Source organism: Symphalangus syndactylus, chromosome 10 (genome assembly GCF_028878055.3).
Source record: "Symphalangus syndactylus isolate Jambi chromosome 10, NHGRI_mSymSyn1-v2.1_pri, whole genome shotgun sequence".
Classification (NCBI taxonomy): domain Eukaryota; kingdom Metazoa; phylum Chordata; class Mammalia; order Primates; family Hylobatidae; genus Symphalangus; species Symphalangus syndactylus.
In genome coordinates, this window is record NC_072432.2 from 32,365,569 (window position 1) to 32,393,134 (window position 27,566).

At 39.9% G+C, this 27,566-nt stretch overlaps 1 long non-coding RNA gene across 1 annotated transcript; it reads left to right on the forward strand.

Annotated features, from left to right (window-relative positions):
* The first annotated feature begins 5,680 nt into the window (after positions 1 to 5,680).
* LOC129491573 (uncharacterized) lies at positions 5,681 to 24,892 on the forward strand. Its single transcript, XR_008660581.2, has 4 exons — positions 5,681 to 8,348; positions 9,398 to 9,488; positions 13,958 to 14,081; positions 24,235 to 24,892. It is a non-coding gene; the product is annotated as an uncharacterized lncRNA (long non-coding RNA).
* The last annotated feature ends 2,674 nt before the right edge of the window (positions 24,893 to 27,566 follow it).

The following is a 27,566-nucleotide window of genomic DNA, read 5'->3' on the forward strand; positions in this document are numbered from 1 at the left end:
ACTTCTACATTTTCAGGTGTCTTTTAGCAGCACCCCACCATACTGGTAACAATTTACTGTATTCATTCATTTTAACACTGCTGATAAAGACATACCCAAGGCTGGCTGAGGTGGCTCATGCCTGTAATTTCAGCACTTTGGTAGGCCAAGGCAGGTGGATCACCTGAGGTCAGGAGTTGGAGACCAGCCTGGCCAACATGGCAAAACCCCATCTCTATTAAAAATATAAAAATTAGCCAGACATGGTGGCACACACCTGTAGCCCCAGCTACTTGGGAGGCTGAGGCTGGAGAATCACTTGAATCCGGGAGGCCGAGGTTTCAGTGAGCCAAGATCATACCACTGCATTCCAGCCTGGATGACAGTGTGAGACTCCATCTCAAAAAATAAAATAAAATAAATAGACATACCCAAGACTAGGCAATTTACACAAGAAAAAACGTTTAATAGACTTATGGTTTCATGTGGCTGGAGAAGCCTCACAATTTGGGTAGAAGGCAAGGAGGAGCAAGTCACATCTTACATGGATGGCAACAGGAAAAGAGAGTGCTTGTGAAGGGAGACTCTGCCCCATAAAGCCTTCAGATCTCATAAGATTTATTCACTCTCGCTCGAATAGCACAGGAAAGAACTGCCCCTGTGATTCAATTGGCTCCCACAAGATCCCTCTCACAACATGTGGGAATTCAAGAGATGCTTGAGTGGGGACACAGCCAAACCATATCAGCTACTATGAAAATCTTTACACTCATACACTAGAAAACCTAGAGGAGATGGATAAATTCCTAGAAATATACAACCCTCCTAGATTAAACCAGGAAAATAAAGAATCTGAACAGACCAGTAACAAGGAGGAAGATTGAAATGGTAATTTAAAATTTGCCAACAGGAAAAATATGCCAGGAACAGATCGTTTCACAGCTGTATTCTATTAGGCATTTAAAGAAGAATTAGTACCAATCCTATTAAACTATTCTAAAAGATAGAGAAAGAGGGAATCTTGCCTAAATCATTCTGTGAAGCCAGAACACCCTAATAATACCAAAACCAGGAAAGGACATAACAAAAAAAAAAAAGAACTATGGACCAATATCCCTGATGAACATAGATGCAAAAATCCTCTACAAAATACTAGCAAACCAAATCCAACAGCATATCAAAAAGATAATCCACCATGATCAAGTGGGTTACATACCAGGGATGCAGAGATGGTTTAGCATACATAAGTCAATAAATGTGATACATCACATAAACAGAATTTAAAACAAAATTAAATGATCATCTCAGTAGATGCAGAAAAAAGAATTTTATAAAATCCAGCATCCTTTTATGATTAAAACTCTCAGCAAAAACAAATTTGAAGGGACATACCTTAAGGTAATAAAAGCCATCTACAACAAACCCACAGCCAATATTATACTGAACAGGGAAAAGTTGAAAGCACTTCCCCTGAGAACTAGAACAACACAAGGATGCCCACTTTCACCATTTCTATTCAACATAGTACTGAAAGTCCTAGCCGAAGCAATCAGACAAGAGAAAGAAGTAAAGGGCATCCAAATCGGTAAAGAGGAAGTCAAACTGTCACTGTTTGCTGATGATATGATCATATACCTAGAAAACCCTAAAGTCTCATCCAGAAAGTCCCTAGTACTGTTAAATGAATTCAGCAAAGTTTCTGGATACAAAATTAATGTACTCACATCAGTCACTCTGCTATACAACAACAGCAGTCAAGCTGAGAATAGAGTCAAGAACTCAACCCCTTTTACAATAGCTGCAACAACAACAACAACAATAACAACAACAAATACTTAGGAATATACCTAAGGAGGTGGAAAACCTCTAAAAGGAACACTACAAAACACTGATGAAAGAAATCACAGATGACACAAACAAATGGAAACACATCCCATGCTCATGGATGGGTAGAATGAATATTGTGAAAATGACCATACTGCCAAAACAATCTACAAATTCAATGCAATTTCTATCAAAATACTGCCATAATTCTTCACAGAACTAGAAAACAATCCTAAAATTCACATGGAACCAAAAAAATAAAAAAGAGCTCACATACCCAAAGCAAGGCTAAGTAAAAAGAACAAATCTGGAGGCATCACATTACACGACTTCACACTATACTATAAGGCCATAGTCACTAAAACAGCATGGTACTGGTATAAAAATAGGCACATAGACCTATGAAACAGAATACTGAACTCAGATATAAAGCCAAATATTTATAGTCAACTAATCTTTGACAAAGCAAACAAAAAACATAAAGTGGGGATAGGACACCCTATTCAACAAATGGTGCTGGGATAATTGGCTGGCCACATGTTGAAGAATGAAACTGGATCCTCATCTCTCACCTTATACAAAAATTTCTCAAGATGGATCAAAGACTTAAATCTAAGACCTGAACCATAAAGATTCTAGAAAATAACATCAGAAAAACCCTTCCAGACATTGGCTTAGCCAAAGACTTCATGACCAAGAACCCAAAAGCAAATGCAATAAAAAGATAAATAGATGGGTTCTAATTAAACTAAAAAGCTGCACAGCAAAATAAATAATCAGCAGAGTTAACAGACACCCTACAGGTTGGGAGAAAGTCTTCACAGTCTATGTATCTGACAAAAGACTAATATCCAGAATCTACAATGAACTCAAACAAATCAGCAAGAAAAAAAAACAATCCCATCAAAAAGTGGGCTAAGAACATAAACAGACAATTCTCAAAAGAAGATACACAAATGGGGAACAAGCATGTGGAAAAATGCTCAACATCACTAATGATCAGGGAAATGCAAATCAAAACCACAGTGTGATACCACCTTGCTCCTGCAAGGATGGCTATAATAAAAAAAAATAAAAATATATGTTGGCAAGAATGCAGTGAAGAGGAATACTTTTATACTGTTGGTGGGGATGTAAACTAGTACAACCACTATGGAAAACCGTGTGGAGATTCCTTAAAAAACTAAAAGTAGATCTACCATTTGGTCCAGCAATCCCACTACTGGGTATCTACCTAGAGGAAAATAAGTCATTACGTGAAAAAGATACTTGCACATGCATATGTATAGCAGCATAATTTGCAATTGCAAAAATATGGAACCAGCCCAAATGGCCATCAATCAACAAGTGGATAAAGAAAATGTGATATATATATATATATACACACACACATACACACCATGGAATACTACTTAGCCATAAAAAGGAGTGAAATAATGGCATTCACAGCAACCTGAATGGAAGTGGAGACCATTATTCTAAGTGAAGTAACTCAGGAATGGAAAACCAAACATCCTATGTTCTCACTCATATGTAGGAGATAAGCTGTGAGGACACAAAGGAACAAGAGTGATACATTGGGCTTTGGGGACTTGGGGAAAGGGTAGGGGATGGCAAAGGATAGGAGACTACACATTGGTTATGGTGTATACTGCTTGGGTGATGGGGGCACCAAAATCTTAGAAATCACCACCAAAGAACTTATTCATGTAACCAAACTTTACCTGTTTTCCAAAAACTTACTGAAACTTTTTTAAAGGAGTAGGAATTTTACGCTGATGGGTAAAAGAGGAGAGCATTGCAGGTAGAGAAAAAGAATGCACAGAAATGAGGAAATGAGGGGAAGTAAGCAAACTCAGGGGAGGCAGAAATAGTGGGGAATGGATGAGGCAGCAAATTTCCTATTCCTAATACTTCATGGGGCCGTGCAAGAGCGCAGAGGCCTTTCCACACTGTGCACACAGGGAGTCCTTAGGGTCAGAATACCTGAATTGGGGAGTGGTGGGGCAGGTTCAAGTTGTGCACATCCCTCTGATCCCAAGACGTGGCCAGGGGAGGACTAAAGGTGGGTGGGGAAGGGAGGAACTAAAGCACCAAGCAGGACCCAGAGCAGAGGCTATTGGAGAATTCTGAACAGCAGCTAGATCTGATCAATTTTAAATGTTAGACATGTCACTCTGATAGTAGAAAAGAGGACTAATTGAAGGAAGAAATACTTTGGGAGAAGGAGTCCAGTAAGGCTTCTATAAGTGGAGAAAGGGCCAGTTCTGAACAGTGGGGATGGAAATGGAAGAATAGAGACAGGAAATCGTAAGGATATAGAATCAAGAGGATCTTATGATTTTAAAAAATTCCTATGTATGTGGGTGATGGTACAAGAAAAGAAGAGAGAAATCTAGGTTGGCTCTGTGGTTTCAGGCTTCATCAAGAAGTGTTGCTGGCTGAGACTTGGAGTAGTGGAAAGAGGTGGAGAAATTGGATTCAGCTCTGAACTTGAACTGCCTGGTGGAAACCCAAGTGGAGTTGCTTGGAAGGAAGCTGGGCAAATGAACGAAGGGGCTTGGGGTAGCAGTCTGGAGTGGACATACTGGTTTGGGGTCATTAGCACTTTGGTTGTGGGTTAAAACTATGGATGTGGATGAATTCGGCTGCGAAGAAGGTGAGTGAGACAGGAAGGCTGAAGGTGGAACCCTGAACAATACCTGATGCAGAATGGCCAGAAAGATAAGGGAAAGAGATAGATGGGTTAGAGATGTAGGAAGAGAACCAATAGATTACCCTAGAGTTTAGTTGAGGAAGGAAAGAATGGTTAGAAATGCAAATGCTGCTGAAAGTTCCAGCAATATGAAGAATCAAGAAACTGTTATTATATCAGCTTAAATGTCACTTCCCAGAGAGACCTTCCATGACCATTATATACTAGTGAACTGGAAATGAGAAAACAGAAAGAATGAGAAGACTCCAATCTGTAGAAACTTGGCTGTGAAGGCTAAAAGAGAAAGAGCAAAAGGTACAGTGTGAAGATAAGATTAAAGAGCAGCTTTTTATTTTGCTAGTTTTTAGGGCTGTAGAGATGAATCTGTTCATATTATGAAAGAGTTGGTCTCATGGAGCAGAAGTTAAAGGCACATGAGAGGAAGGATAGGATCCAGAGTCTGGTAGCTGGATAGCAGAAAAGAGGGGATGGGCTGGTTCTGGCCCTGCCGTGAGCTACAGTGGAGGAGAGGAGACAGTGTAGATCCAGGGAAATGTGGGTGTGGGAGAAAGAAGTTGGAAAAATTCACTTCTAATTGTCTCCAACTTCCCCATAAAACAAGAAGTAGGGGTGGTGGCTTGAAGAGAAAAATGATTTGTAGCCTCTAGAGGAATAAAAGGAGGAGCTAGCTAGATGGTAAACTTCTTGAGGGAAGGGATTTTTTCTACCTTTTCACTCCTGAATCCTCAGCATCTGAAATAGTGCTTAGCATATGAGTCCACATGAATGAATAAACGAATGCTGTTTGGGTTATCAATTGCTATATAACAATCCCCCCCTACCTGTGGAGTGATAGTGGTAGGGGAAGGGGGAATTTAGTGGCTTAAAAGAACAATGACCTATCATTTATCACATTTCTGTGTATCCACCAGACAGTTGTCTGGTGTCACATAGTGACAGCTTGGGTGCTGGAAGGTGCTGGCTGAAATAGCCTCACTTGCCAGGCTGGCTTTGGATGCAGCCACTGGCTGGGAGCTCAGCTGACACTGTTGGCTAGGACCCTTGGTTCCCTTCTTGTGGGCCTCTTCATGTGGCTGCTTTGCCTCCTCAGAATGGAGGCTGGCTTCCAAAAACGAGTGTCCAACATGGCAAAGACCTCCTAACAGCCATCTTGAGGATGGCAAAAGAGACCTGGAAGGATGCAGCCTCCCAAAACAGGACAGCCTACCTCTTAACTTCTCTTACATGCAACAGAAATAACCTGCTGTATTGTTGAAGCCACTGCTTTTTCTTGTCAACTGAAGGATGAAGTCACAAATTTGGAAAGGAGAGCTTTATTTCTCATAAAGCGTTGCAGCCTGCAGGCAGCCATTCTGATAAGCTGGCAAGCGTAACCTCCAGTCAGAAGCCAGAAATAGGCTCTTGAGAGTGGGAAGAATAAGACAGAGATATATGCTGAGCAGGGTGGCCAAATATATATATATTTGACAGTTACAGGAGGAGCTATGAATATTCACAAAGGGGAGGCATGGGCATGTGTAGAGGACTAACATGAATACAACATGTGTCCCATGTTCACTTTGGGGTGGAGACCTAACATTTAAATGTATTACAATTAGGCCCTATACATCCAAGGGTGAAACAGAGCACACAAAGGCCCTCTGCACAGCATCCATAGATGGCCAGAACCACTTTGTGGTTGGCAGTCTCTTATCAGGAAAGAATGCTGATCATTTGTTGTGTCAAAACCACAAAAGGGAGGTTGGTTGAATTGGGCAGTGGAACAAGTCCTTCCAAAGGGCTGGTTTTTGTTTAACGCTTAGGAAAGAAAGCCTAATAGTGGTTAGTGAGGGAGGGGGTATAACAAGGCATGTCCAACCTTCTGTACCATCATGGCCAGTTTTTAAGGTTTTTCTGGGATCCCCTTGGCCAAGTGGGGAAGGATCCATTCAGTTGGTATGGCATTTAGGATTTTATTTTTATTTATCAATCTCATTTTGTTTTTACATTAAATGTAGCCAAACCTAATTTGAACTAATACACTTAATGAAGAAGAAGAGAGCAGAACTCAGGGTTTTACTATAGCCAAGAAAAACAATGTGGCTCAGTCAATACTTCTTATTTCTACCAAACAAGTGTTCATTTTTATTATGAACATTTTATAATACCTATTTTACTCTCCTAAAAAGAAAATCACAGATACTATTGCCTATAGATATAAATAATTGTAAATAATTGAACACACACACACACATTGCCTTAACAATAGGAAAGAGGATAAATAAAAGGAAAGTAAGTCAGCATAAAATGACATATAATTTAACATGTAAATACTGGAGTATGAGCATCCCAGGAGACTTAAAGAAGTTGTCAGGAGCTAGCACTTTCATACAGTGAATAGGCTTGCATTTAAGGGAAGTAAGAAAGCACATTTAAGAATGTCAGGTAGGACACTCACAAAGAATGTGGAGTGGGAAACTGGACTGTCTGACACATGACAGGACATATGGCATTGCTGTCCATTAAGTGCCAGTAGAACCTCCCAATCAGTGTCACAACAAAAATTGCCCCACAAATTTCCAGACTGAAGCCAGTAGCCAGTCCTATTTGAAGCCTCTGGTCTAAGTGGGCTAGAAACACCTGGGCTGTCTCCTTGGCACAGAACCTTGACGGTAGCCCCTTCCTTCCTGAGGCCAAGGCCCAGCCTGCCTGTCTTAACAGCTCTTAGTTTTCTCTCTTTCTGCTCTAATCTCCACTTAGGAATGCCAGATTTAGCAATAAAATTCAAGAATTCCTGGTTAAATTTGAATTTCAGATTAAACTATGAATAATCGTTTAAGTATGTCCCAAATCTTGCATGAGACCTACACTAAAAAAAAAAAAGAAAAAAAAATTGATTTAACTGAAATTTGAATTTAGCTGGAACACCCTATATTTTACTTGACAACCTTACTCCCAGTACACATTGTTCCCCTCAGAACTTCAAGCAAACCTATCTTAAGGGGTATCAATTCAGCCGGGAGACTTTAAGACTTACGGGCATAATGCAGAATTTCCCAAAATGGGTTCCACGGAGTACTTCCATGAAGTGCTCAGTAGGAAAAAGGAGGCAGCCTACCTTAACTCCTCTTAGAGATTCAAAATACTGTACATATCTCCTAGGAAAGCTTAAGCGGGTCCTGCCCTTACATTTAATACTTAACCTGGTATTTCCCAAACCATTTCATCTAGCACCTGCTAACTGTCCCAAACACCAGTGGTCCAGGGAACACACCGTAGGAGGCAGGTTTGAGGAAACTATTTCTGGAGGCCCAAACTAATCTCATGTGGCCACACTCCTGCTGTGGTTACTATGACTCTCTAGGCCTCAGTTTCTCATCAGCAGAAGGGTGGAGTCGAATGCAATTAGCTTGAAGGTCCCTGGAGTTTATGAAATCTGGAGATTCCACTTTCATGCACTGCCTTTTCTCAGAGCTCCGTCCCATTATTGCCAAGAGCCACCTCAAGCCAAACTCAAAAGTTGGAGCAAACCAAAGGTTCAAAGCTCACACAGTGCATGAACTGTCTCCAGGAGCCTGAATTCTCCATCCTATTTTTAGATCTGATCCATCTCAGGCCCAGCAGATGCCATAGTGATGATCACTGTAATTTCATGGGAAAGATAAAGGAAACCCAACAATAACAGCAATAATTCAGCAGCCTAGCAGATGCCAGATCTCATTTGTGCTTCTCCCATAGCATGACTGATGATACACACTGTCAGGGCAAAAGAATGTTCATCTGTGGCAAAAGACCTTTAGCACATTTCCTGTGACCTCCAATTTGCAGCAAGTTGAGTTCCAGTTGGTGGGTAAGTTAGCTAGTGTCTTCTCATAACACATTTCCCGCAGAAATGTTCGACATAGTCTAAACTTCCTGGAAGGCCCCTTCCTCAAGGCCCATTTAATCCATGATAAAACTATAGTTCAAGGACTACTCTCAAAGGCTCAACATGAGAAGGCATCCATTTTGTCCCCTTCTCTCCCGTTTTTTCTCCCTTGCTTTACATCCCCTTTTATCCTCCAGGCCTCCTACCCATCAGTCGCTTTACTAGTCCACCAAAGAAAGAATTTTCTACCATCAAATATAATAATTTTTGCAGTAAGAGGGAGAAGACCACACAAATGATCATTCTTCAGCATTTAAGGGACCCCCCACCTCTACCCCCAGAATGGTGTTGGTCAGTAATTCATACATAAGGAACATGCAGGTGTGAAGTTCTGGAGTCAAAACCTGCATTGCCTGAACGCAAGCAAGCAAATCTCTGCTTTAAACGCATAACATGGGAGGGTCAATGTGTTTTCATCTATGACGGCAATGGAGGCACCAGATTGAGCATAAATGGGGCCCTCTGTGAAGATGCACGTGTCTGGGTGTGTCTCTGTTGAGGGGCAGGACCTCCCAGACAACTGGTGGATCAGAGGCCCTGGGGCAGCACAGTGCTTGTCCAGAATGGTGGTTCTCAAAACCTGGTCCCTAGAGCAGTAGTACCAGAATCATCTGGGGATTATTTCGAAATGTAAAATCTTAAACCCCACCCCAGAGTTACTCAATCAAAAAGCCTGGATAACACCCAGAAATCAGTGTTTTAATGAAACCTTCAGGTGACTCTAATGCATGCTAAAGTTTGAGAACCACTGGTGTAGAATGTGGATCCTCCTACCTTAATTTTTTATCTGCACTGCATAGAAAGAAGGAACTACAGGCAGAAGGAGGAGGATATGTTCTCACAGGGTTTTGCATGACCTGGCAGCATGTTCATGGCTACCCAGGAGGCAAAGGTGATGGAATAGGGGAGGCAGTATTGCTTCAGCCTGGTGAGAACTCCAGAAATTACAGCCATTCGTTGGTACCCTGCAGGTTGCTGATGTGGCCACTAGAAAAAGGTGACCCCTCCATTCCTTGGCATGGATATTTAGACTCTCAAGAATACCACTGAAGCCATGCAGAGGTGAGGTGAGGGCACAGCCACCCTCAGATGGCATCTTGATCCCCAGCTATGAAACCCTGAACAGGAGAGCATAAAGGAACTGTTCCTGAGGGTACACGAGATCCCACTAGAGAGTAACACTGGGTGAGACTTTAATGGAGCTGGAGCTTCTGGGCCATGCATTGGTGGTAAGGGGTGGGGGGTGTGCAGGGGTGGGGGGTGTGCAGGGGTGGGGAGTGTGCAGGGGTGGGGGGTGTGCAGGGGTAGGGGGGTGTGCAGGGGTAGGGGGGTGTGCAGGGGTAGGGGGTGTGCAGGGGTGGGGGCTGTGATATTTTGGCTATTCCCGTTAATATAATCCTGTTAGACTGGGGAAGCTTGAGTTACAGGTGAAACAGAAATTCATCCTTAGTGTAGGGTTTAGCACACCGAAAATTTCACCTCTCTCTGCTGACTCTGGTATATACACCAAGCAGAGAAAAATTGGATTTAAAAGCAAAGAGAGATAGACCATCCTTCCTCCTCAGCTTTCTCTTTCTCTTTCACTCTCTCTCTCTCTCACACACACACACACACACACATGCACACACACAGCATGTATGCACACTCACACGCACAGGTCTGCATGGCACATTGCAGTAAGTAATTCCCAAGTGCTTCCTGGCTGACAATGAAAGCCTGCTTGCCCGAACAGCAATCAAATCCACAGCCTGCCCTGATAATTACCCCATCAACTTTAGCCCCAGTAAAATAAATGAGCCATTCAAAGATTTCTGGAAACTTCAGTCCTAGCAACACCTCCTCAGATACAGTGGTTTGGCAGTTTGGGGTCTCCTTGTGCTCTCACAGAAAGGATATCAAATTTCTGACCACTTTACCTGTGGTTGAACTATTTCTCCTCCTTTGAAGATCATAATTTCTGAAACATTGGCGTCTCCCTTTTCTTTCCTACTTGTTTATCCTCTTGTAACTTGAAGGCTCTGAAGGCCAAGTCATAGAAATTGTTAATTGCACTCTTGGATTTTGTTAAACAAAAGAACTGGTGGTGGCTCTCACTGGGGCTGCCAGAAAATACTGCTTATTTGGCTAGGCATGGCTAGAGCCCACACTAAATGTCAGCTCCTCTGTAGAGCTATCTCCTTCTCACGATGTCAGCTTAACTCTCATTACTCTTAAGCTACTGAGTATCTGGGCATTTCATTCTTCAGAAAGTTTTTCCAGAAAATTAACTTTTGTGGGGGAAATCACGTGCTGTATTAATTCACCCCAGACACTATCAGTTTCAAAGTGAAATCTCCAGGCATTAGTCAATACTGGCTGTTTGTAAGTGTTTCACATCTCCCAGGGCATCAAGAGATCAGACTCAGTGAGACAAGGATGTAAAATTCTTGTCAGTGTTTCAGTGCCCACTATTTCTTGTCTCCTGTTGCTTTGTGCCACTGGATCCTGTAATACAAGCCTTGTCTTGCCTGCTATCTTTCTTCACTGAATTTCCTATACCAGGTATCAGGAAAGTCAAAGAACACAAATATTTTCTAATGCCAGCATCTGCTTAGAGCCCTGTTCACAAGACCTGTCAGAGAACCCAAAGCAAAAAAAATCTCCTTCCTGTCATCTGCCTTTCAGTCATTTGGTGAGGAGTCCTTAATGCTGGAAAAGTAACTCAATGAAATGGAGCCAGAGGGAGAGAGCAAGTGAGCCACGTTCACTGTAGAGTTCAGAAACTTCAGGTACGAACCTGAAGACCCCAGAGTTGTAGTAAGCAGCAAAGACCCCCTGCAGATGCAACCTACACCATCTCCCAACCATGGGACTGGTAGGACATGTGTGCATTCCAGGCCCCTTTATGTCAGGTCAGACTGCTTTAGTCCTGCCATGGAGATAAAGCCCTAAACTAGGATCAGGTGTCTCCTGTCAAGACCAAAATACAAAATTAGTAACAATGGCTCCTTTGGTGTTCTGGAAAGGAAATGCTGTTGGCACAGCTCACCCATCTCCTTTTGTGAGGGACATTGCTCCATCTTCCCTGTTTCCCTTTCTTTCCTCCCCTTGTACTGCATGATAAACAAACCAAGTGGTATCTTCCGTTTCACGTTGAATGAGCTCTCTTATCCCCATGTATTGATATCACTGACATTTGATTCTGAGGTACTGCAATAGGTGATAAACAGCTATACCTTTTATAGAGGATCTAAAAAGAAAGGACAGTAAGAATAAGTAGGCTCATTGTTGATAAGGTCTTCAGGTGCCTCCTGGCAAGGTGGCCTGTCCACCAGGATACTTTGCTTCCCTTACAAATGGCCTTGCCAATCTGGCACGGCACAGTGACAGAAGTGGGGGAGGTGGGGTAGGTGGGGTTTTCATGTTTGAGAGACTTTAATTTAAAATTGGCTAACATGGTGTTCCTCAATTGAAAAGTTTTCTGGCCTGGTATCAATAACAGTAAAGTTAAGTAATGAGCTGGGTTCTCTATGTTTATCTTTATAATCAATCTTAATTATATTTTGTTTATTCATGATCTCGTGTAACCAAGTGGTAAGATATACAAATCCTTTGCTTTCAGCCCAATAATGGAAATAGTTCTCAAATAATGAATATTTACAATTATGACTTTCCTGGCCCCATTTTGTAGAAACTAGTCTAGATCATTTCCTGTGGCAGAAAGCTTAACCTCATAAGTAAAGAAGTGAGCCCTGAGCCCCAAATATGCCATGATTTCTACCCTTAAACTGTTTGGCTGGAAGGCCTTGGAGAGTCATAGGAAGGACCTGGACTTCAGAGTTAGATATGCTGGATTTGAATCCCAGCTCTACAACTCACTGACTTTGTAAGTCTGGGCATGCTGTTTGACCTCTGTAAAAGTCAGTTTCCCTATCCATAAAATGGGGGCAGTAATACCTATCTTGTGAGAATTTAATTATCTAGTTTATGTTAAATTCCAGACATTCTCTCATCAACTGTTGCACTTCTTGTACATCAATTCTATTCTATACTTTTCTCTGTTCTATATTTTAATTTGTTTTGTCAATGAACATTGAACAGGTAGGAAGCTATATGCTTAGAAACATTTTCCATATAACCCCTTAGGTTACAAGAGAAGAGGCTTGAAGATACCTAACCTTCCTAATTTTAATAGGTTCCTAAACTTAATAATTCTGTTCCCTTCCATTTGCTATCAGTTGGCTCTTGAATATATATGCCCAAACCAGACCTCTCCTCTAAATGCCAGACTCAGTATATCCAATGATCTCTTTAACATCTCAATTGGATGTATAATTGGCACCTCACACTTAAATATTCAAAAAGAAACTTCTGCTCTTCCTTTTTAGACCTGCGCCTCTCACAGTCCTCCCCATCTCAACTGATAGCAACTTCATCCCTCCGCTGCTCAGGCCTAAAACATTAGATTTCTTCTGAATGTCTCTCTTTCTCTCATACCCCACATGTAATCTACCAACAAGTCCTGTTGGCTCTACCTTCAGCAGAATCTAAAGCCATCTCACACCTTCACTGCCATCCTAATTTAAGCCACCATTATTCTGTCACTGAATAATTCTATCCTAACAGATCTTTCTGCTTCCGTACTCTGTTCCCAATCTCTTCCCAACACCACAGTCAAAGAAATCCCTTCAAAGCCTAATCGTATCATGGCATTCCAAATGGCTTTCCATCTTACTCAAGTGAAAGCCAAAGTCATTACATATAGCTTTCAATGTCCTATTTGATCTACACCCTCTGACATACCCCCCAGTGTGGCTTCTTCTGCTCTATCTGATGCTGGGTTTCTAGCCAATTTCTCCGAACTCACCAGGTACATTCCTAACTCAGGCTCTTGTACATACTGTTCCATCTACCTGAAACATCTTCATCAGATATGTGCGTGCCTCACTTTCTGACTTTATTTCAGATCTTTACTCAAATACCCCATTTCCAATCAGAACTTCCCTGCCCACTCTATTCAAAATTATAACCTGTTCACCAATCTCTGGGGTCCATTTCATATCTCTTGCTTGCTTGCTTTATTTTTTTCCCATAGCCCTCATCACTATGTGAAGATTATGTGTTCGACTTGTTTGTTTTATTATTAGTCTCCTCTCATTAGAATGTTAGCTCTATGAGGTCAAGGGTATTTTTTTTTTTCTATGTCCCCATCACATATTAGGTGTTCAGTAAACATTTTTAACAAATTGAACTGGTGAATGAAATCCTCAGGGTTTCTTCCTGGTTCACTCCATACATTTTTTACTTGTTCCTTTATACTTCCCCCTAGACTTTTGCTTCTAGCCAAATTAGAATAACAGAGAACTAATTTATCCTTACATCTTATAATTATGGTCACCAAAGGTATCAAGTTATAATCCCTGAACTTGTAAATAAGAATTTATTTGGGAAAGGGGTATTTGTAGATGTAATTAAGTTGAGGATTTTGAGATGAAGAGATTACCCCGGATTATCTGGGTAGACCCTTAATGGAATTATAAGTGTCCTTCCAGGATAGAGGCAAAGGGAGATAACACAAACACTCAGAGGAAAAGATGATGTGAAAACAGAGGCAGGGATTAAAGTGCAGTGACCTCAAGTCCAAGAGTGCCAAAAAAGCCACAGAAGCTGGAAGAGGTAAGTACTGGATTATCTGCCACTTCCTTTGGAGGAAATGTGGCTCTGCTAACATCTTGAGTGTAGATTTTTGGCCTCAATGGCTGTGAGAAAATATATTTCTCTTGTTTTAAGCTATTCAGTTTGTGATAATTTGTTATAGTGGCACTAGGAAACAGACTCTTTTTAAATAACTAAACAAGGTCCTAGAACAAAGTTCAAAAACATATAAAGAAATATGAAATATCCAGCACTCATAAAAAGGTAAAATCCACACTGTCATCCAGTGAAAAATTACAAGGCATGCAAAAAATCAGAATTAAAACTCATAATGAGGAGAAAAATCAGTGACTTGAAACTGGCCCAGAAATCATATAGATGATAGAATTAGCACATGAGGAAATTAAAATAGTTAATACTATATTTTATGTGTTCACAAAGTAAGGGAAAGCATGAGCACAAGTAGGAGAGATATGAAAGATATGTAACTTTGGAAATGATGAATACAATACTTAATATGAAACATATACCATATAAAAACAGACTAGACACTGTAGAGTAAAAGAGCAATAAACTTGAAGACAATAATAGAAACTATCTAAAACAAAACAAGGTAAGAAAAAAGACCAAACAAAATGAACAATAACAACAACCTCAAGAAACTTAATATACATGCAACTGGAGATGGCTCAGAAGGGTACAAGTTTGGGGGGTGAGGGTAGACAGAAAAAATAGTTGAGAAAAGAAACAAATTTAACAAAAAGCATAAACTGATAGATCCAAGACACTCAACAAACTGAAAACACAAAGAACATAAAGAAAACTACAGTAAGGCACATTAGAATCAAATTGATTAATACAATTGGGAAAGAGAAAACCTTAGAAGCAGCCAAAGAAAAAAGACACATTATGTACAGATAGCCAAAGAGAGGGATGACAGCAGATTTCTCTTTAAAAACAATGGAAGCTCAAAGGCATTGAAACATTTTCTTTAAAGTATTGAAAGGAAAAAAAAATGCTTTCAAGTAGAATACTATATCCAGTGACTAGATCTTCCCAAAACAGAGGGAAAATAAAGACTTTTTAAATTTATAAATCCTAAAAGAATTCATTAGCAGCAGATCTGCTCTACAATAAATATTAGAATATTGCAGACAAAAGGAAAATAATGCCATATGGAAACGTGGATCTATGTAACAAAGAGTACTAGATAATAAACTCATGGGTAAAATATAAAATACTTTTTCCTTATTTAAAAAATCTCTTGGCTGGGTGCAGTGGCTCACACCTGTAATCCCAGCACTTTGGGAAGTCAAGGTGGGCAGATCACGAGGTCAAGAGATGGAGACCATCCTGGCCAATATGGTGAAACCCTGTCTCTACTAAAAATACAAAAATTAGCTGGGCGTGGTGTCATGTGCTTGTAATCTCAGCTACTCAGGAGGCTGAGGCAGGAGAATCACTTGAACCAGGGAGTCAGAGGCTGCAGTGAGCCAAGACTATGCCACAGCACTCCAGCCTGGCAATAGAGAGAGACTCTGTCTCAAAAAATAAAAAAAATAAAAAATAAAAACACACCTCTTTGAAAAGCTGGTTGACTGTTTAACAGCATTTGAGAAAACCAGTGCACTAAACACAACTACAACCAAGGACCCTCACAGAATCCACTTTACTGTGGACTGTAAAGCTGTCTCTTCCAGAGCAAGTGCTGGTATCCATGACTGCAAGACCTGAAGATGGATTACATCCCAGGACTCTTTGCAGACACTCCCCAGTGTCATCCTGGAGCCTGGTAGCTCTGATGGGTGGCTAAACCCAGAAGAGCAATAACAATCACTGTAGTCTGGCTCTCAGGAAGCCCCATCCCTAGAGAAAGGGAAGAGCACCACAACAACAGAGCACGCTGTGGGACAAAAGAATCTGAACAGCAGCCATTAAGCCACAATCTTTCCTCTGACATAGTCTACCCAGATGAGAAGGAACCAGAAAAACAATTCTGGTAATATGACAAAACAAGGTTATTTAACACCCCCAAAAGATCACACTAGCTCACAAGCAATGGATCCAAATGAGGAAGAAATCTTTGAAATGCCAGAAAAAGAATTCAGAGGTCAATTATTAAGCTACTCAAAGAGGCAACAGAGAAAGGTAGAAACTAAGTTAAAGAAATTTTGTAAAAAGTGCAGGATATGGACAAAAAATTCTCCAGAAAAATAGCATAAATAAAAAACAACCACAACTTCTGGAGATGAAAGACAAGCAAACAAGTAGAAGGAAGAACTTCAGAACTCAAAGACAAGGCTTTCAAATTAACCCAACAAAGACGAAGAAAAAAGATTTTTTTTAAAAAAAAATGAGCAAAGCCTCCAAGAAGTATGGGATTATGTTAAACAACCAAACGTAAGAATAACTTGTGTTCCCGAGGAAGAAGAGAAATCTAAAAGTTTAGAAAACATATTTAAGGGAATAATCGAGGAAAACTTTCCTGGCTTTGCTAAAGGGCTAGACATCCAAATATAAGAAGCTCAAAGAACACCTGGGAAATGCGTTGCAAAAAGTTTATAACCTAGGTACACAGTCTTCAAGTTATCCAAAGTCAAGATAAAGGAAAGAATCTTAAGAGTTGTGAGGTAAAAGCATCAAGTAACCTATAAAGGAAAAACAATCAGATTAACAGTAGATTTCTCAGCAGAAACCCCACAAGCCAGAAGGGATTGGAGTTTTATTTTTAGCTTCCTTACACAAGACAATTATCAGTCAAGAGTTTTGTATCCAGTGAAACTAAGCTTTATAAATGAAAGAAGGAAAGTCTCTTCCGGACAAAAAAAATGCTGAGAGAATTTGCCACTACCAAGCCAGCACTACAGAAACTGCTAAAAGGACTTGTAAAACTTCAAACAAAACCTCGAGATACACCAAAATAGAACCCCCTGAAAACATAAATCTAACAGGGCCTATAAAACAGTAACACAATGAAAAAAAAAAAAAAAAACGCAAGATATTCAGGCAACAACTAGCATGATGACTAGAATAGTACCTCACATCTCAATACTAATGTTGAATGTAAATGGCCTCAATGCTGGGTCAACAATGAAAGCAAGATGGAAATTAAAAAATTATTTGAACTAAATGATAATAGTGACACAACCTATCAAAACTTCTGGGATACAGCAAAAGCAGTGCTAAGAGGGAAGTCCATGGCTTAAAATGCTTACATCAAAAAAGCTGAAGAACACAAATAGACAATCTAAGGTCACACCTCAAGGAACTAGAGAAACAAGAAAAAACAAAACCCAAACCTAGCAGAAGAAAAGAAATAACAGCAATCAGAGCAGAACTAAATGAAATGGAAACAAAAACAACAAAAAATACAAAAGATAAATGAAACAAAAAGCTGTTTTTTTAAAGATAAACAAAACTGATCCACCATTAGCTAGATTAACCAAGAAAAGAAGAGAGATATAAATAAGTTCAATTAGAAATGAAACAAAGTATTACAACCGATACCACAGAAATACAAAAGATCATTCAAGGCTACTATGAACAATTTTACACACACAAACTAGAAAACCTAGAGGAGAAGATAAATTCCTGGAAATATACAACCCTCCTAGATTAAACCAGGAAGAAATAGAAACTCTGAACAGACCAATAACAATCAGTAAGATTGAAATGGTAATTCAAAAATTGCCAACAAAAAAGAGTCCAGGAACAGATGGATTCCCACATGAAGTCTATCAGACATTCAAAAAAAACCTGGTACCAATTATATTGATACTATTCCAAAAGATAGGGAAGGAGGAAATCCTCCTTAAATCATTCTGTGAAGCCCTAATACCAAAACAAGGAAAAGACATAACAAAAAAAGTAAACTACAGACCGATATCTCTGATGAGCATAGATGCAAAAATCCTCAACACAATACTAGCTAACTGAATCCAATAGCATATGAAAAAGATAATCCACCATGATCAAGTGGGTTTCATACCAGGGAAGCAGGGATGGGTTAACATATGCAAATCAATAAATGTGATACATTACATAAACAGAATTAAAAATAAGTACAATGTGATCATCTCAATAGATGCAGGAAAAACATTTTATAAAATCCAGCATCCCTTTATGATTAAAACCCTCAGCAAAAACAAATTCAAAGGGACATACCTTAAGATAATAAAAGCTATCTATAACAAACCCACAACCAGCATTATACGTAACAGGGACAAGTTGAAAGCATTCCCCCTGAGAGCTGGAACAAGACAAGGATACCCACTTTCACCACTTCTATTCAACATTGTACTAGAAGTCCTAGCCAGAGCAATCAGACAAGAGAAAGAAATAAAGGGCATCCAAATCAGTAAAGAGAAAGTCAAACTGTCTCTGTTTGCTGATGATATGATCATATACTTAGAAAACCCTAAAGACTCCTCTAAAAAGATCCTAGAACAGGTAAATGAATTCAGTCAAGTTTCAAGATACAAAATTAATATACACAAATCAGTAGCCCTGCTATACACCAACAATGACCAAGCTGAGAATCAAGAACTCAACATCTCTTACAATAACTATAAAAGCCTTAAAATATTTAGGAATATACCTAACCAAGGAGGTGAAAGACATCTACAAGGAAAACTACAAAACATTGCTGAAAGAAATCATAGATGACACAAACAAATGGAAACATACCCTATGCTCATGGATGGATAGAATCAATATTGTGAAAATACCATACTGCCAAAAGCAATCTACAAATTCAATGCAATCCCATCAAAATACCACCATAATTCTTCACAGAACTAAAAAAAAAATCCTAAAATTGTATGGAACAAAAAGGAGCCCACATATCCAAAGCAAGACTAAGCAAAAAGAACAAATCTAGAGGCATCACATTACCCAACTTCAAACTATATTGTAAGGCCATAGTCACCAAAACAGTATAGGACTGGTATAAAAATAGGCACACAGACCAATGGAACAGAATACAGAACCTAGAAATAAAGCCAAATACTTACAGTCAACTGATCTTCTGACAAAACAAACAAGATGTAAAGTGGGAAAAGGACACCTATTCAACAAATGGTGCTGGAACAATCGGCAAGCCATGTGTAGAAGAATGAAACTGGATCCTCATCTCTCATCTTATACAAAAATCAACTCAAGATGGATCAAAGACTTAAATCTAAGACCTGAAATCATAAAAGTTCTAGAAGATAACATTGGAAAAATCCTTCTAGATATTGGCTTAGGCAAAGACTTCATGACCAAGAACCCAAAAGCAAATGCAAGAAAAATAATAAAGAGATGGGACTTAATTAAACTAAAAAGCTTCTGCACAGCAAAAGAAATAAACAGCAGAGTTAACAGACACCCCATAGAGGGGGAGAGAATCTTCACAATCTGTATATCTGACAAAGGACGAATATCCAGAATCTACAAGGATCTCAAACTAATCAGCAAGAGAAAAGCAAACAATCCCATCAAAAAGTGGGCTAAGGGCATGAATAGATAATTCTCAAAAGAAGATATACAAATGGACAACAAACAAATGAAAAAATGTTCAACATCACTAATGATCAGAGAAATGCAAATCAAAACCACAACGTGGTACCACCTTACTCCTACAAGAATGGCCATAATAAAAAAAATCAAAAAATAATAGATATTGGGATGGAACAGGGAACACTATTACACTGCTGGTGGGAACGTAAACTAGTACAACCACTATGGAAAAAGTGTGGACATTCCTTAAAGAACTAAAAGTAGATGTACCATTTGATTAAGCAGTCCCACTTCTGGGTATCGACACAAAGGAAAAGAAGTCATACAAAAAAAGACACTTGCACATGCATGTTTATAGCAGCACAAAATGCTACTGCGAAAATATGGAACCAGCCCAAATGCCCATCAATCAATGAGTAGATAAAGCAAATGTGGTATGTATAAATAGTGTATATATACACACACACACCATGGAATACTACTCAGCCATAAAAGGGAACAAAATAATGGCCTTTGCAGCCACCTGAATGGAGCTGGAGACCATTAATCTAAGTGAAATAACTCAGGAATGGAAAACCAAACATCATATGTTCTCAATGATGTGTAGGAGCTAAGCTATGAGGATGCAAAGGCATAAGAATAAATAATACTATGGACTTTGGGGACTCAGAGGGAATGGTGGGAGGGAGGTGAGGAGTAAACTACTACACGCTAGATACAGTGTACACTGCTCCAGGGATGGGTGCACCAAAACCTCAAAAATCACCAGTAAAGAACTTTTCCATGTAACCAAACACCACCTGTTCCCCAAAAACTCACTGAAATTAATTAAAAATAAATAAATATACTGGATGCAGTGGCTCATGCCTGTAATCCCAGCACTTTGGGAGGCCAAGGTGGGTGGATCTCTTGAGGCCAGGAGTTTGACATCAGCCTGGCCCACATTGTGAAACCCCATCTCTATAAAAAATTTGAAAAAGGCCAGGCGCAGTGCCTTCACACCTGTAATCCCAGCAGTTTGGGAGGCTGAGGCGGGTGGATCACGAGGTCAGGAGATCGAGACCATCCTGGCTAACAGAGTGAAACCCCGTCTCTACTAAAAATGCAAACAATTAGCTGGGCGTGGTGACAGGCACCTGTAGTCCCAGCTACTTGGGAGGCTGAGGCAAGAGAATGGTGTGAACCCAGGAGGCAGAGCTTGCAGTGAGCCAAAATTATGCCACTGCACTCCAGCCGGGGCGACAGAGCAAGACTGTCTAAAAAAAAAAAAAAAAAAAAAAAAAAAAAATTAACCAGGAGTGGTAGTGCTCGCCTGTAATCCCAGCTACTTGGGAGGCCGAGGCAGGAGAACAGCATGAACCCAGGAGGCAGAGGTTGCAGTGAGCCAAGATTATGCCACTGCACTCCAGCCTGAGCAACAGAGCAAGACGACATCTCAAAAATAAATAAATAAATAAATAAATAAATAAATAAATATCGGTTGACTGTTTGAATGAAAGATAATAACAATGTATTGGCCAGGCGCGGTGGCTCACACTTGTAATCCCAGCACTTTGGGAGGCCGAGGTGGGCGGATCACGAGGTCAGGAGATCGAGACCACGGTGAAACCCCGTCTCTACTAAAAATACAAAAAAATTAGCCGGGCGTGGTGGTGGGCGCCTGTAGTCCCAGCTACTCCGAGAGGCTGAGGCAGGAGAATGGCGTGAACCCGGGAGGTGGAGCTTGCAGTGAGCCGAGATTCCGCCACTGCACTCCAGCCTGGGTGACAGAGCGAGACTCCGTCTCAAAAAAAAAAAAAAAAATGTATGGAGGGGTATATAACATGTAAGCATTAAATTATGACAATAGCACAAAGGCAGAGAAAGAGAAATTATACATGAAGGAATATGTTACTTGAAGCTAGGTTATGATAAATTAAAGTTATATGGTATAAAACCTAAAGCAAACACTAAAACAAAACCAACAACAAAAACCTATATGACAACAAAAACCAGAGAGCCAAGAAGCCACCAAAGGGGATAAAATGGAATAATTTAAAAAATGCAATCAATCTAATAGAAGGCAGGTAAGAAAAGAGAAAGGGAAGCAAAGAACAAATGAGAAAAATAGAAAACAAATATAACAAAATGGTAGATGGAAGTTCTACTATGTCAACAATCTCAATAAATTTAAATTGCCTGCACACCTTCATTAAGGCCTGAAGACATGTAAGTCACGTGCATTTGTGTCTTTAGAGCAGTTTCCAGATTTACCGCCTTGACTTCTTTCATTCAGGTTTGGTAATAGGCTATTTCAGGTTATGTGGAGCTGAGACACACCTGAGTATATTGTAAAGCTATGAAGAGAAGTAAGAAGGGCAGGAAATGGTCATAACTCCCACATTGGCTGCTTTAAGGAAAACCTCAATATCTTCTAGAACAAAGTGGAAATTGCAAAATTGAAAGTCACAGAGAACACAATTACCATTCAGGAGAAAATACAGACCCGAACTTCTGGGGATCTTCTAATGCTCTGCTATTCTCTGCCTCAGCAATTACTGCAATGCTAATTTTCTATCACAGGTTCAGACTCAAGAGAGAGGTCCTAGCTGTATAACACAAGGCACTGTCTTACATGAAGTACTATATCAGTTAGGCTTAGCAGGAACCACACAACCCACGCCACATGGTACAATATAGTACATCAAATATGGGCAATTAATTATGGACCTGTGGGAAGACCCAAAAAGGCAAACAGCAAGGGACAATGAGGCAATCCAGAGAGCCAATATCTTGCCTAGGGCTGAAGATACTCAAAGGAAAAAGAGTTGTTACTAGAGCCCAGGAGCCCAGGCTGCCTAGAAAGCTTAGAATATGTAGTTTGCAAAGGCCAGTCCCATGTTACTGAGAACAGAGAAAGAGAAAAGACACCAGATCTGAGAGTAAACACAAATAGGCAAATGACTAGCCTAGTTGCCTTACTGGGCAGTCTTAACACTAACCAATAAAATGTGGATCACATGCCTATCACTGGTCTCTTGGTCTGGAAGGCTTTGAAAATCATGACTTTGACATGGAAATTTCCATATTCAAACTAATCTCAGATATGAAAATGGGTCTACATTTGGTTTAAAATCCTACCTTCTCTCTTTAGGTAAGAAATTCTATTGGGATTTCTGGAAAGTAGGTTTTTTTGTTTGTTTTTGTTTTTTTGTTTTTAACAATTCTCAGCAATACTCACTGCTAAAATTGTATTTTCCATCCTATCCTGCCATGAGGCACATTATCAGTTGCTCAATTATAGCTCAATAGCTTTCTCTTAGTTCTATACCTAAGGCAATACTTGTGGGTTTTGTTTTCATGCCTCAGTATTTCAAAGACTGGGAGACTGATAGAATTCTGACTGTGACATTCTGCAGGATGCTACTATTGATCATGTAATATCTAACACACTCAGCTCCTTTTGTAGAGTGATTTTATGGTGTGAAGGTTATGACTCTGAGTGCTTTGCCATGTAGCTAGGCATTTGTGTGCAAGGGTTGGATTGCTTCCCAATGTTGGTCTGACAAAACGTTTTACATAATCATCCTGAAAGAGCACCTTTTTTGTTTTGTTTTGTTTTTGCTTGGACAGTTCTTGGTTAAAAAGAAACCAATTCTTAATTTAGCCTTTTCATAGATTGTGAATCTCATTTAACTTACATTTGTGTTTAATTTCGGCAATTTTTAAAAAGGGAAGACAAGGGATTTCTTCCTGTAGAATATGTTCTTGGTTAACATGTTCATAAAGACTTCCATTGATTTGTTCCTTTAACTGAATGGAAACAAGTTTAAAATCTCTAGTGTGAAATACTGCTGGCTTAGGGGTCATTAAAGTCTTCTCATCTGTGCTTTACCCCTCTCCACTAGAATATAAATTTCCTAAGGGCAGGGATATTGTGTTATTCACTGCCATATTGCCACTAGCTAGAATAATTCCTGACACAGAGTGAGTTATCTTATTTGTTGACTGAATTAAGTGATTAGCATCATTTAACTTAAAGAAACAAACCCTGTATAGTGACTGGGACATGAGCATCAAAAAATACAATGTGCAGTATGGTAGCTTCTTTAAGAAGATGGCACAGTGTATTAGGCCACTAAGGCTGTCATAACAAAATACCATAGGCTGAGTGGCTGAAACAACAAAAATTAATTTTCTCACAGTTCGGGAGGCAGGAGGTCCAAAATCAAGGTGCTGGAAAATCCAAGCACTTGGTGTCTGGAGAGGCCTTTCTTTTTGGCTGGCAGATGCAACCTTCTCCCTCTGTTCTCACATGGCCTTTCTTCTGTGGGGGCAAAGCAGTGGGATGCGGAAGCTCTGGTTAGAGCTCCTCTTCTTATAAGGACACTAATCCTGTCAGATTAGGATCCCACTCTTATGACCTCATTTAACCTTAATTATCTCTGTACAGGCCCTATCTCCAAACACAGTCACATTTGGGGTTAGGGCTTCAGCGTATACATTTTAAGGGGGCACGAGTATAACATACAGATTTGTTTGTTTTCTTCCTAGGAAATGTCTAAACCAGTGTGAGTCAAATCTATAGCACTTTGGAAAAACGGAACATTTAACTGCTAAAATTATTTTCTCTAATTGAATGTTCTCTTTATTTAAGCATTGTAGAGACTGAGGTTCAAAGGTTATTCTCCCAAAGTTACAGTGGCCTCTGAGGTGGTGGAGGGTGGCAGCAGGACAGTGAGCTGAGGGCCAACCCCTGTGCCCAAGTGTGCTGCTCTGCTCAACTGCATGTGCACCAGAGAACAGCCATTGTCTGCAGGCTGATTTGATCTGGAACCACAATTGAGTCTAGTTCTGGAATCTCAGACATATGCAGAACTACACCTTGTCTCCAGTTGCTACAAGTCAAGTCCACCTGTATGCAGACAGCTACAATTGTCTTGTAAAATTAGAAAACAGAGAACAGGGACAACAGTATTATCTATATTGGCTATAGATTAATTATTCATTTGCATTGTCTTTTGTACTTATAAATATGAAATTTGTATATAAATGTGAGCGTGTTTTACAACATAAGATACATAAGATATATATATCTTTGAAAGATTATTCTCTCTGCTCTTTGGCCTACATTTCCAAATGGAATCATCCCGTGTACAGTAACCTGTGTCTGAAAATTTCTATCCACTTAGAGTAATGAAGGCATGGGGTCATAATGAGAGCAACAAAAAAGTTACACTTTACACTGTGAAAGACCGTCACCTTATTGTTCATTTACTTAAGTTTTTCATTTTGTTTTTGTTTTTTTTTAAATATATTTTGAAATGTTGAAGAGAATAAAAAACTCAAGGCACATCTCATTTTATGTCTAATCTGTACAACTAAGAAGCAAAAACAGTCTGTCAGGAAGCCTTTCCCTGGGGATCTGGTTAATGTTTCCACGTTTCTCTAGAAATAAGTACCCTGATTTCAGAAATACACTGGCTTTCTAGTCTATACCAGATCGCACCAGTTAGCTCATTCACAAGCAACGGGTTATCAAAGAGGAAAAATCTTCCCTCTAGCATTTCAACATTCTTTTTCAGGGAGTTAGAGCCAGATATCTGATGTATCTGGAAAGAACCTTTCCTGGTTATAGCAAAATCAATTGTGTCCAAAGGTCTTGAATTTAGAGATAAATTAGGCACCTAACAGAGACTCATGGGGAAAAGTTTTCTCACTAGAAGTCCATTAGAGAATAATTTTATTAATGATTTGCTCTACAGGCTACCATTTGTTCAAAGGGTCACCTAATTTTTTTTACTTTTGGTGAAATATACAGAAAAGTGAATTAAATATAAATGTACAATTAACAAATTATAAAACAAACACCCACATAACATCTCCCAGGTCAAGCAATAGAACATTGCCAAACCCCAGAAGTTTCCAGTATGTCTCTTACCAATTGTAGCATCCTCCCTTCCCACTATCCTGATTTTTATTATAACTACTTCCTTGCTTTTCATTACAGTTTCACCACCTATGCATGCATCCCTAAAAATCGTAATTTAGTTTGACTAAGTTTTGAACTCTACATAAATGCAATCATACCATATGTATTATTTTAAACTTGCTTCATATGTACATTACGGTTATAAAATCCACGTTTCCTATAACTATGATGTATTTTTTCTCATTGCTATATAGCGTTCTGTTGTATGAACATAGCATAATTTATTTATTTATTCTACTTTTGATGGACAGTGGGTTGGTTCAGACATTGCACAATTGTGAGCCATGCTGCTATAAACCTTCTTGTATATATATTCTTGGGCACATGTGTGTTTGTTTCCCTAGGGCATGAAATTCTCTAGAAGGAGAATTGCAGGAATGCACAGAGGGCATATATCATCACGTATACCAGACAATTTATTTTCCAAAGTAGTGGTACCAGTTTACAATTCCACCAGCAGTGCATGAAAATGCCTTTGCTCTACATTCTCACCTATAGAGTTTTCTAAGTCTTCTACATTTCAGATTTGATTTTTATAAAAGTTTCCACCTCAACTTTTAATGAAATACAATTATGAAGCTTAATATGATATCTTTACCATATGCCCTCTCCTCACAACCTAGCAGAGCAGACAACTCCATTAACACTATTGCCCACTTCTGCACAAGTGACAAAGTGGCCAGTAGGTTGGTTTCATTTAGCATGGATCCAAACCTCTTCACAGTCTGAGACCTTTTCCTGTGCACATACTTCACTTTTTCCATATCTCTCTTAACATGTGGTTTCCAAAACTGAATATTGTCTTCCCCAAATGAGCTGGTGGGTGTGGAGAATCAGGCTCACTGAGAAATTATTCTGAAGCATCATAAAGATATGTCAAGGTACATACAGGCTACTTGCCAAGAAAACAGAAGCAAGACAGAGCACCATGAGTCTTTGTCTGCAAGATGAAGGTGGCCTAAGTGCTTAACTATTAAGAAATGTTAGGTTTTCCCTTCCTTACAGCTGAACAAAAAAGTAATGGGACTGCTGGAAAGGATCTATGAGTGTGTTTGGCAGGCTCAGTAAACAGCCAACCTTTACTGCCTCCACTTAGTAAAGCAGTGCCCTGCCGGCCACTTACCATTTGTAGAGAATGCAAGAATAGCATCCTCTTTGCTGCTCAAAAATATAAGTTAGAACACAGTTGTGGTTCTTTAGATGACCATATGTTAGATAATGCTGGCGAGACTCAGAAAACCACTTGATAGTTAATGGAGAACATTCATTCTGAAGCTGGAGGAGCAAATAGAAAAACACATGTATTTCAAATGTTCTAAAATAAGGAAATCACTGCTATTTATGGAGCACATATAAATTGCTGGGCACTATATTAAGCGATTCCATACATTGTCGCATTTAACCTTCCCAACAGCCTGAGACCTGAAATGCTCTTCCCCTCCCCCTTTTTCCATGCCCACTGCAACTTAGCTCACTCCTACTTAGGGCTTAGCGCTCACCTTGAGGATCTCTTCCTCCAGGGAGCCTCCTGTGACACACCAAACCCAGTTGGAATCTAACTCCCAAGCATTCTCATGAAAGCCCGTGCCTCCTCTGTCTTAGAACATAACACGGCCGGGCGCGGTGGCTCACGCTTGTAATCTCAGCACTTTGGGAGGCCGAGGCGGGTGGATCACGAGGTCAGGAGATCGAGACCACGGTGAAACCCCGTCTGTACTAAAAAATACAAAAAATTAGCCCAGCGTGGTGGCCGGCGCCTGTAGTCCCAGCTACTCGGAGAGGCTGAGGCAGGAGAATGGCGTGAACCCGGGAGGCAGAGCTTGCAGTGAGCCGAGATTGCGCCACCGCACTCCAGCCTGGGTGACAGAGTGAGACTCCATCTCAAAAAAAAAAGAACATAACACACCACATTGTAATCTTTTTCTTCTCAGTTTCCCTATTAGATTGTAATTTTCAAGATAACAGAGACTTACCTATTTATAGTTTTAACTCAACATTATTTCAGCATATGGGCTAGAACGGAGGCAAAAAAATGT